This window comes from Mirounga leonina, unplaced genomic scaffold (genome assembly GCF_011800145.1).
Source record: "Mirounga leonina isolate KUSES-001 unplaced genomic scaffold, KU_Mleo_1.0 Mir_151, whole genome shotgun sequence".
NCBI lineage: Eukaryota > Metazoa > Chordata > Mammalia > Carnivora > Phocidae > Mirounga > Mirounga leonina.
Genome location: NW_023270377.1, coordinates 21,019,080 through 21,030,216, shown reverse-complemented (window position 1 = coordinate 21,030,216; position 11,137 = coordinate 21,019,080). Strand labels below are relative to the sequence as shown.

General features: G+C 37.3%; 2 long non-coding RNA genes across 3 annotated transcripts in view; one reads left to right on the top strand and one right to left on the bottom strand.

Annotated features, from left to right (window-relative positions):
- LOC118012070 overlaps positions 1–10,598 on the top strand; it is a 25,845-nt gene extending 15,247 nt beyond the window's left edge. Inside the window, exon 3 of the long non-coding RNA XR_004679602.1 lies at positions 10,569–10,598. This is a non-coding gene — a long non-coding RNA (uncharacterized LOC118012070). The remainder of the gene's footprint in view (positions 1–10,568) is intronic.
- Positions 10,385–11,137, bottom strand: part of LOC118012069 — a 20,646-nt gene continuing 19,893 nt past the window's right edge. Inside the window, exon 3 of one of the 2 annotated variants that reach the window (XR_004679599.1) lies at positions 10,385–10,423. This is a non-coding gene — a long non-coding RNA (uncharacterized LOC118012069). Of the gene's footprint in view, positions 10,424–10,533; positions 10,588–11,137 lie in introns of those variants that run through there. The other variant, XR_004679600.1, reaches the window with a different exon arrangement.

Below are 11,137 nucleotides of genomic sequence, written 5' to 3'. Positions count from 1 at the left end.
TTCTTTCTTTCTTTCTTTCTTTCTTTCTTTCTTTCTTTCTTTCTTTCCCTTTTTAGTGAGAGAGAGCATGTGTGTGGGCGAGTGGTCAGGGGTTGGGGGAGAGGGAGAGAGAGAATCTTAAGCAGGCTCCACGCCCAGTGCAGAGCCCAATGTGGCGCCCGGTCTCCCGACCCTGAGGTCATGACCTGAGCCAAAATCAAGGGTTGAACCAACTAAGCCACCCAGGTGCTCTGCCCGCACTGTCCTTCTATAACAAACTTCCATTTTGTATAACTCCTTGGAATGCCTCTCTAGTTGCTAGATAGGGTGCTATCCGATTCGTGGATCATTCAAAAGCACCAATTATATCTTCAAATTTACTTGGTTGAATTTTGTTATTTAATACCACCCATCTTCAAGTTCTGAAAAATGTGGCATAGCAATTAAAAAACAAACAAAGAAACAGCAAAACCCAGAAGGTCTACTGCAAGGCAATGACTACTCAAAACAAAACACAGCTTGCAACTGAGAAGTCTCAGAAAGATTCTCCAGCCCATTAGAATCTGTGTTCACGTAGTTCATGGACACCCTTTGTTTCCATGTTATTTAAGGAAAATATGTCTAGAATAAAAGTCCTGAAGAAGAAATGGGATCAACACTCGTTTTATTCTATAATACTCTACTTAAAATTAGAAAAGTCACATTCATTGCCCTTCTCAGTTTATCAGATTGAACGACACAGATTTTATTACATATGACCTCGTGGATCATTAGCATTTCACAATCATTAACTTTTCATTACCCTTTTTCAGAGCAGAAAATGTCACTAGAAGCATATGTGACATGTTTAGGAAAATTGTATCAAATGTATAAAAGAACATGAAAAACATTAGTTTTTATATTTAAAAGACAAAAATCTATGAAAATGTCTTGTTAGTTTCCAATTAAAATTTAAAACTCTTGATTAAATGCTTAAGTTGGTCATGCCTAACTGAATGACAACTGCCATCTCACCATCCCTGTTCAGACTTCTTTTCCTCCTGTTTAAATCATTGTGTTTATATGGTTGGTTACATCTGCAGAGCCAGGGGAATCGGGAGGTAGGATTTTGTTATATGTGTTTGGGGTTATTTGATCAACCACTCCACATTATATTAAAGCAGAGAACATTGGATTTTCTGGATTGTCTGGTAAAATGGGTCAAATTCTCTAGGTGTTTTTTACCACACTCTCCTATTTCCAGGAGTCTAACTCAGGTTTTATTCACTCTTTAGGTGTGCTGATAGCTTTATTGAGTATACACGGTAAGTTATGCACTATACAAAAAATTCACTTTAGATTCAGTCTCTGACCAGCAGGTTCATAGCCTTTATTTACAAGGAAACAGAAATGACTGCATTTTTACTGAAATTTCATTGCTGTTGTATACTGGAAAGGAAATTAAGATTGTTTTTTTCTTTCAGTTAGCGTTTCCTGGTGGTGATAATTCTTTGTTTTCAGATTGATTTATTTATTTGAGAGAGAGCGCACGCGCGCGCGCGCACACATGTACGCAGGGGGGTGGGGCAGGGGGGGAGAGAATCTCAAGCAGACTCCCCGCTGAATGTGGAGCTGGATGCAGGGCTCAGTCCCATGACCCTGAGATCCTGACCTGAGCTGAAATCAAAAGTCAGATGCTTAACCGACTGAGCCACCCAGGCCCCACTCTGGTGGAGATAATTTGAGCACACAGTAAGAGAAATAAAAACTTCCTTATATCACAAAAGCATTTTTAATAATACAGATATGTTCATTTCAAGTGAGTATACTTTGAGACTAGAATTAACCACGAAGATATTTGAGGCAAGTATCAATCCCTACGATTTGAGGTCACTGTTTTTCACTGAGGTTCAGTTATGTGAGAGACCAACGTCTAATTTATCCCTAAAGACACCGTCTGATTTGCCTCACAAGATTATTTTCTAAAAACAATGAGTGAACTGTATTTATAAACTGTTCAGGAAACTCAACATAAGTCCCTGTTGAAGCTGAGAGACTAGGATATAAATAATTGGTGTTTTCTGGCAATGGCTTGGATTATGAAAGGCAGTGTTAATTCTCTTTCTAAATTGGATACGTTTTCTGATTATCTCCTTGTTCCCCTGAGATGAACAGAGAGGTCTCCTCACGAGAAGACATCGCTTCATCTTTCTCTTTTACCTTTGACTGGTTTAAAAACAGCAACAAAAGTATTCGCAGTTCTCCTCAGAACCAAGCTGGCTTACTTTGGCTTATGTTTTTATTTGCTCTTTTCTCCTAGGCTTTGCCTTCTTTGTGCCTGTTTTTCCCTTTCCGCCTTTTCTGAGTCATATGTTGACACAACTCGGTGCGAAGCCTGGGGTTCGAAGAGACTTGGACACCATGTCCAGGTACACAGAGATTTTTGTCTGATAACACCACACACACTCCACCTGGAGAATTCCTACACTCAAGACATAATATTTTCAGACAGCAATTTACCAAGCAGGTTGGCTGTGAAGATGCCAGCTTGCCAGGGGTCTGTCAGAGCTGCGGTGCCTGTCTCTAGTCCTCTGACTTAAGGGCTTAGTTCTCACTTTAGCCACACGAATAAACAGAGCTTCTTTTTGAAGTGCAGGGTCTGGGAGAGTTTTCTCCCCTAGGCTGTGGAGAGAATCATAAAAACGGATGACTTTATTCCAAACTCTATATTTTTGATGAAATACAACTCACAACTGATCTTAGAAATAAAAGCTTCTCAAATTTTGAACTGTTGAAGTCTGAGGTGTCGTGACATCTTCCTGATCACTCGATAACTTTCTTTCCTGGCTTCTCTACACCTTCACGTTTTGGAAGTTGTGTGTACCTAATACCATCGTTCCTATTTGATGTTCTCAAATGTGAACAGTGGTGACTCTTCTGTCCTTGATTAAATCGCCCCCCCATTTTTACTAATTTTTTTCCTGCTCCATTCAAAAGATGTATGTAGATATAAGATACAAGGAGTGAAAGAAAAGAAGCAGAACAGGGAAAATAAAGGGATACAAAGGGGAGAACAAAGTAAATGAGTAGGAAAGACAAAAGGGAAATGGGATAAGATTTCTACTTTAAAATATGGGAAATTTCACTCGGTGTCATTAGGCAATTTGGCTTCTTTCATGAAACAAAGCAAATAAAACTGCTAAGTTTCCATAAAGCAATTATCTGCATTTTAAGATTGGCAAAAAGATATGTGATGAGAAATAACTGAATCTCTCTCTCACACACACACACACACACACATATACACACATTCACACACATTCACACCCTCCTATTTGGTGATCAACACTTAACCATGTAAGACAAGTGGTTTCAAAGGTAATGATTCTGAGTCAGCAGAATTCTTCTGCCTTTGATTTAGACCAAAGGTTGTCTGCTATTTAACTTTAGATGTGTCTTAAGGTCCCCTTTAAGTCCCTTCTTGTTGAAGCCAAGAACTTAAAGCAAAAACAAAACATGCGTTTGATGTTCATGCTACTTTAGCACCAAAATACACCCAACATCTATGATCTTATGGTGTAGTCCCTCCTTGATCACTTAACTTGAAATAGACAGATGGATAAATAGATGGTACTTTCTCTTACTCAACACGGGTCAGATTTTTACAAGAAAGCCCTCTCCAGTTTGGGTTCCACATCTTAGGAGAACTCTGAAATTTGGAAAGGATTCAGAAGAGACTATGAATGTTGATGAGAGGATTGGAAAATGGAACTTAGAAGAAAGAGTTAAAGATGTTGGGATTGCTTATCTTGGAGGAGAGAAGAAAGGTAACTAAATAACAGTCTTGCAGTGTTTGAAGGTGTATAATATACATAATGGTTACCAGCTGTTTTCCTTCTCCAGCAAAGAGAACCAGAGGCCAACTTCTCACACTGCATAGGTCAAATGTAGGGAAACGTTTCTCAGTGGGGGTGGTAGTGGTGGTGTTAAAAAGATAAACGAGTAACTATTGCATTTGTAAAAACAAAACAAAACAAAACAAAAACAACTTTCCTGGACTTATTTAAATACTGAACGGATCTTAGGTCTCCTATTTTCTGGGAACTGGAAGATAAAACTTATGTCATGGTTCTTAATGTTGATCGTAATTTCTAAGTCTGTAAGAACAGAAACTTATTTTAAGGGAATATGTATACATAATGGCCAAGAATCATAGAATCTATGAATTACTTTCCACACAATACATGAATTCAAGACATGGAAACGTGACTTCCATAAGGATGTTAGATGTCAACTGTTTAAAGTGATGCCCTGCTTCCTCAGAAAAATACTGCTGCTAATTGACATAAGAAAAGGAAAAATCAAGAGAGAGCAGAGATGGAAAAAGTATACAATAGATACTAAAATCATGTAGGCACTAGGAACCTCAGTTACAATTATACTGGCACCAAAAATAATCCTAGACTTTTTTCTTTTCTTATTTCTTTTTTTATTACAATGGACTAAGCTAATTCTTCTAGTTGATCCACAAGGAGGTCTGCTTCTAGGCAAAAATCTCTGTGTGAAACAATATGATTATTTATTGTTTTTTGAAAACTGGACAGCCACATGCAAAAAAAATGAAACTGGACCACTTATACCATACACAAAAATAATTTCAAAATGGATTAAAGACCTAAATGTGAGACCATCAAAATCCTAGAGAAGAACATGGGCAGCAACCTCTCTGACATCAGCTGTAGCAACTTCTTACTAGATATGTCTCCTGAGTCAAGGGAAACAAAAGAAAAAATAATCTATTGGGATTTCATCAAAATAAAAAGCTTCTGCACAGCAAAGGAAACAATCATCAAAACTAAAAAAACAACTTTTGGACTGGGAGAAGATATTTGAAAAATGACATATCCAATAAAGGGTTAGTATCCAAAATATCTAAAGAAATTATACAACTCAACACCCAGAAAACAAATAATCCAGTTAAAAAAATGGGCAGAAGACATTTATTCTGGATTCACCAGTTTATCACTGGGAGCATTTTCCTTTTTTCTTTTCCAATTTTATTGAGAAGTAATTGACATACATCACTGTGTATGTTTAAGGTGTACAGCATGATGCTTTGACTTACATACATTGTGAAATGATGACCACAATAGGTTCAGCTCGTATTCACTGTCTCATATAGATAAAAAGAAAAGAAAAAAAAATTGTGATAACTCATAGGATTTACTCACTTAACAACTTCCTATATATCACACAGCAATGTTAACTACAGTCATCATGTTGTACATTATGCCCCTAATGTTTATTCACCTTATAACTGGAAGTTTGTACCTTTTGATCACTTCCTCCAATTCCCCCTCCCTCCACACTTCACCTCTGGTTACAAGTCTAATCTCATTTTCTATGAGGTTTTTTGTTTGTTTGTTTGTTTTTAAGATTCCACATACAAGTGAGATCATACAGTATTTGAATTTGTCTGACTTATTTCACTTAGCATAATGTCCTCAAGGTCCATCCATGTTCTTGCAAATGGTAGGATTCCCTCTTTTTTTATGGCCAAATAATATTCTGTAATATATACATATATGCCACAATTTTATCCATTCATCCGTCAATGAACAGTTAGATTGTTTCGATGTCTTGGCTATTGTAATAATGCTGCTATGAACATGGGGGTGCAGGTAACTTTTTGAATTAGTGTTTTCATTCCCTTTGGATGTTTTTTCCAGAAATGGAATTGCTGGATCATATGACAGTTCTATTTTTAATTTTTTGAGGATCTTCCATACTGTTTTCCATAGTGGCTGCACCAACTTATAATCCCACCAACAGTGCACAGAGGTTTCCTTTTCTTTACTTCCACGCCAGCATTTGTTATTTCTTGTCTTTTTGATGGTGGCCATTCTGACGGGTATGAGGTGGTATCTCATTGTGGTTTTAATTTGCAGTTCCCAACTGGCTAGTGATGTTGAGCATCTTTTTGTGTACTTGTTGGCCTTTTGCATGTCTTCTTTGGAAAAATGTCTGTTCAGATCATTTACCCATTTTTTAATTAGGTTATTGTTTCTTTACTATTGAGTTGCATAAATTCTTTGTATATTTTGGGCAATAACTCCTTATATATATGATTTGCTAATATTTCTTCCCATTCCACAAATTGTTTTTTCACTTTATTACGGTTTCTGCAGAAGCTTTTTAGTTCGACATTAACCCACTTGTTTATTTTTGTTGCCTGTGCTTTAAGTGTCCTATCCAAATCCTTACCAAGAACATGTCAAGGAGGTTTATTTCTATGTTTTCTTCTAGGAGTTTATTTCTAGTCTTAAATTTAAGTGCTTAATCCATCTCAAATTAATTTTTGCGAGTGGTGTAAGATAGGGGTACAGTTTCATTCTTTTACATATGAATATCCAGTTTTCCCAGTACTGTTAATTGAAAAGATTATTTTTCTCCATTGAGTGTTCTTGACTCCTTTGTCAAATATTGCTTGACTGTATATGCTTGGGTTTATTTCTGGGCTCTTTCTTCTGTTCCATTGGGCTGTCTGTTTTTATGCTAGCACCATACTATTTTCATTACTATAACTTTCTAGTGTAGCTTGAAATCAGGGAGTGTGATACCTCCTGATTTGTTCTTCTTTCTCAGTACTTTTTTGGCTCTTTGGGGCCTTTTGTTGGTCCATATAAATTTTAGGAGTGCTTATTACTTCTGTGAAAATGCCATTGCAATCTTGATAGGGATTGCATTGAAACTACAGATAGCTTTAGTAATATTCACATTTTAGCAATGTTAATTCTTCCAACCTGTGAACACAAGATGCCCTTCCATTTATTTGTGTCTTTTTTGATTTCTTCCTTCAATGTCTTGTAGTTTTCAGAGAAGAGATCTTTCACCTCCTTGATTAAACTTATTCCTAAGTATTTTATTGTTTTTGATGCCATTGTAAATTGTGCTGATTTCTTTATTTCTTTTTCAGAAAATTCAGTTAGTAGGAGCATTTCTTTATGATTAGTAGAACCAAAAATGTTCACATAATTCTTTGTGAGTGGGCACAGAGAGGTTGTATTTCAGACTCAGGCAGAAAGCAAATCATCTGCTATGAAAATATGGTATTAATAATCTCCAGTGGAAATATACCAGTGCCAAAGGCTTCAGATTAAATTGTAAGAGGAAAGGTTTAGATTTTTGTCTTTAGATTTCTTTCGAGGAGAAAAAAATGCAGAGAATTTATTTATATAGTAGTGGCTTTGCTTGAAGTGTTCCTTCTGAAAAAGAATTAATTAAGGAGCTTAAAATGTTTTTAAACTTTGTTATGGACATTTTCCAACATTCAGAAAAACAGACAGGATGGTATAATGAATCCCACGAACCCATCACCAACCATTCAACAATTTTCAATGGTCTACATTCCTGTTTCATCTACTCCCAGTCACCTCCTTCCATTTTTGTTTTTTGTTTTAGTCTTTAGGGGCATTTAAATGCACTGAAACTTCCTTTGGGAATCCGTGATATTTTTGTCAGTATCTAAAATATAAATATCTTTGTTAGTCAACACACCCAGACTTTCATACTGATAAACATTTTGTTTCAGAATACTAGCTGTGTTAGTTTCCTGTTGCTGCTGTAACAAATGACCACAAACTTAGTGGCTTAAAACAACGCAGATGTATTATCTTATAGCTCTGGAGGAGGGATATCTGAAATGGGTCTTACTGGGCTAAAAACAAGATGTCAGCAGAGCTGTATTACCTTCTGGAGATGATAGGAAAAATCCATTTTTGTTTTTGTTTTTGTCCCCCTGGCCCCCCAACCCCCAGCTTTTAGTGGCTGCCAACATTCCTGAGCTCAGGGCTCCCTTCCATCTCCAAAACCAGCAATTGTCAATTGAGTCTTTCTGATACTGAATCACTCTGATATTGTCTTCTCTCTCCCTTTTCCCCAGATAAGGACTCTTGTGATTATTTTAGGCCCATCTGGATAATCTCCCCAATTCAAGGTCAACTAATTAGCAACCTTAATTCTATCTGGGCTACCTTAATTCCCCTTTGGCACATAACCTAACATATTCACTAGTTCTGGGGGCATTAGGACATGGACATTTTCTGTCTTCCACAATGGACATATTTTACGTTGACTCACAAATACACATTTAAGCCTTTCATGTTAAATATATAATGCAGATTTAACAGTTATAGAAAAATAGTCAAAAAGCAATTTGCCAAGTCCAATGTGTTGAGTCTATCTCTAATTCTGCAGACTGATTATTTAACTCACTGTTAAATCTGTATAAACACAGTAGTAATTATTTCACAGCTTGGAGAGTAAAGTAAAAAAAAAAAAAGACAGCTGCAGCAACAACAAAAACAACCATTTGGTAGGCAACAGATCAATTACAGATAGAACAGTTTGGATTGGGCCTTCTTAGAATCTTAACATCACTAACATTATAATCTATAAATTTATTTATCCCTGAGTATTTCTACAGCTCTGTTGCCTTGGATACCTCAACCATCTGAAATGTTAGGCACTTTCTCTCTGGATTCTCAATTTTTTCATCTGCAGACTGCTCCAGGCCCCCAAACCATGTCCAAACACTTCTTTTCCTTCCATTTTGTTCCCTTATATGCTCATGTAAGAATTAGAGAGGTGCCTTATAGCAGACAAAGATGCTGTGATGTCAGTGCTGCCAACAGGAAGAAAGACTACTGATGTGGAACAGATGTGTGTAATAATCATTTTAAAAATTCTGTGTGTGGCTTTTATAAGAAAGTGACAGTGATAAATATTTGCATGTTTGGTGCTCATATTATTTAAACAAAGCCATCAGCTTATGGTGTCTTACAATCTCTCTTATAGATTTCACTAAAAGCAATTTATTACTATATATATATGTGTGTGTGTGTGTATATATATATATATATATTTTTTTTTTTTTTTCTCCTAAGCTTGGGAGAATGAGAGCTTTGTCCTCCCTCCAGATTCAGGATAAACTGGTTTCCCTCTTTCCTTTTCTATTCTAGATGGAGATGTTCTTTGGGAAGGGAAACACTTCCTTAAAGAATGTGTGTTCCCTCAAGGCAGCATGAGCATTAGAATCTGATGAAATCCCAGCTCGGCCACTTGAGCTACTTCATATCTCTGAGGCTTTGTTTCTCAAGTGCAAAACAGGGCTAATAATATAATTCATTAGATTGTTGTGAGGAAATCTGGGATGATGTATAGAAAGCAGCTAAGACAGCATCTGATGCACCAAAGATCTGCTCTCTCTACCCCTTCCTGGGGAGGAGGAGGCTGTGCCATGAGAAAAACACTTTTAAGACCATACAAATTTTTTCAAATAAAATTAGTTTTTCTATTCATGAAGATTATGTGAAAATGCCTAGATAGACTTCCACAAAATTTGTAAGGTACTGTTTAGAAAGGTCTGATTTAAAACTTAGGTTATGTGGTATATCATAAAAATCACTTTAGAGGTCCTGGGGTACCTCAGAAAAATAGACAGGTATCCCCAGGAGCTGAAAGTAGGGTTCAATGAGGGGTCTGAATAAATATCATTTAAAAGAAACCCTATCATATTTAGTAATATGCCACAGATGAAATATAATAAAACATTGGTTTCAAATAGTTCCCCCAAATGTCAAGTCACAGGGGCACGTGTTAAAGAGTCTTTTTTTTTTTAATTTTTTATGGTTATGTTAATCACCATACATTACATCATTAGTTTTAGATGTAGTGTTCCATGATTCATTGTTTGTGCATAACACCCAGTGCTCCATGCAGAACATGCCCTCTTTAATACCCATCACCAGGCTAGCCCATCCTCCCACCCCCTTCCCCTCTAGAACCCTGTTTGTTTTTCAGAGTCCATTGTCTCTCATGGTTTGTCTACCCCTCCGATTTCCCCCACTTCATTCTTCCCCTCCTGCTATCTTCTTCTTCTTCTTCTTTTTTTAACATATATACAATGGAATATTAGGCAGCCATCAAAAGGAATGAGATCTTGCCATTTGCAACGACGTGGATGGAACTGGAGGGTGTTATGCTGAGCGAAATAAGTCAATCAGAGAAAGACATGTATCATATGACCTCACTGATATGAGGAATTCTTAATCTCAGGAAACAAACTGAGGGTTGCTGGAGTGGTGGGGGGTGGGAGGGATGGGGTGGCTGGGTGATAGACACTGGGGAGGGTATGTGCTATGGTGAGCGCCATGAATTATGCAAGACTGTTGAATCACAGATCTGTACCTCTGAAACAAATAATCAATATATGTTAAAGAGTCTTTTAAATACCTGAAGATAGGGGTGCCTGGGTGGCTCAGTCGTTAAGTGCCTGCCTTCGGCTCAGGTCATGATCCCAGGGTCCTGGGATCGAGCCCCGCATCGGGCTCCCTGCTCCTCGGAAAGCCTGCTTCTCACTCTCCCTCTGCCCCTGCTTGTGTTCCCTCTCTTGCTGTGTCTCTCTCTGTCAAATAAATAAATAAAATCTTAAAAAAAAAATACCTGAAGATAGCCAACATGAGATGATCTTCAACATGATCTCTCTTCAATTTCTTTCTTGAATTTCTTCACCATCCGTAAGTCACAAATTCTGTGATTCTTCTGCACAGACCCAAGGCCCTTCCTCTGCTGTGGAAAGAAATGTCTTCTGGGGGAAGAGGAGACCCAGAAACAGAAACTATCCAAGAAAAAAAAATCTGAGTAAACCAGAAGACAGAGCAGAAAGCATTTTCTGTGAAGGTAAAGGATAACTACATGGTAACAATAGCATGAGCAGCTAAACAGTCACTTCTAAGGGAAAGACAGGCATTCTATGTGTTGGAGGGAATGGGAGTTTCAGACTTACCAACACAGATTTGCATGTTTAGGGTTATTTGTGTTCGTGGTAAAGAGCTCAGACTGGAAGTCTTTGTTTACTGCCTGAAGATTTAAGAAGCCAATTTGTTTACTGTCTTCTATCTCATCCACAGACATTATCTTCCTTAATAGGATACTAGATTGCACGCATGAAATTAAGCAAATATGGAGTAAGAAAATCACCTCATTGAAATAGATCTTGGGATGTCCTTAATTTACAAGAACATTAGGAAATTCTCAGAGTATCCTCACCAGCTGAGGAGATAAATGTTTAAGGCAATATTCCATGCTAAGCGAAACTCTGTGGCTGAAATAAATGTTT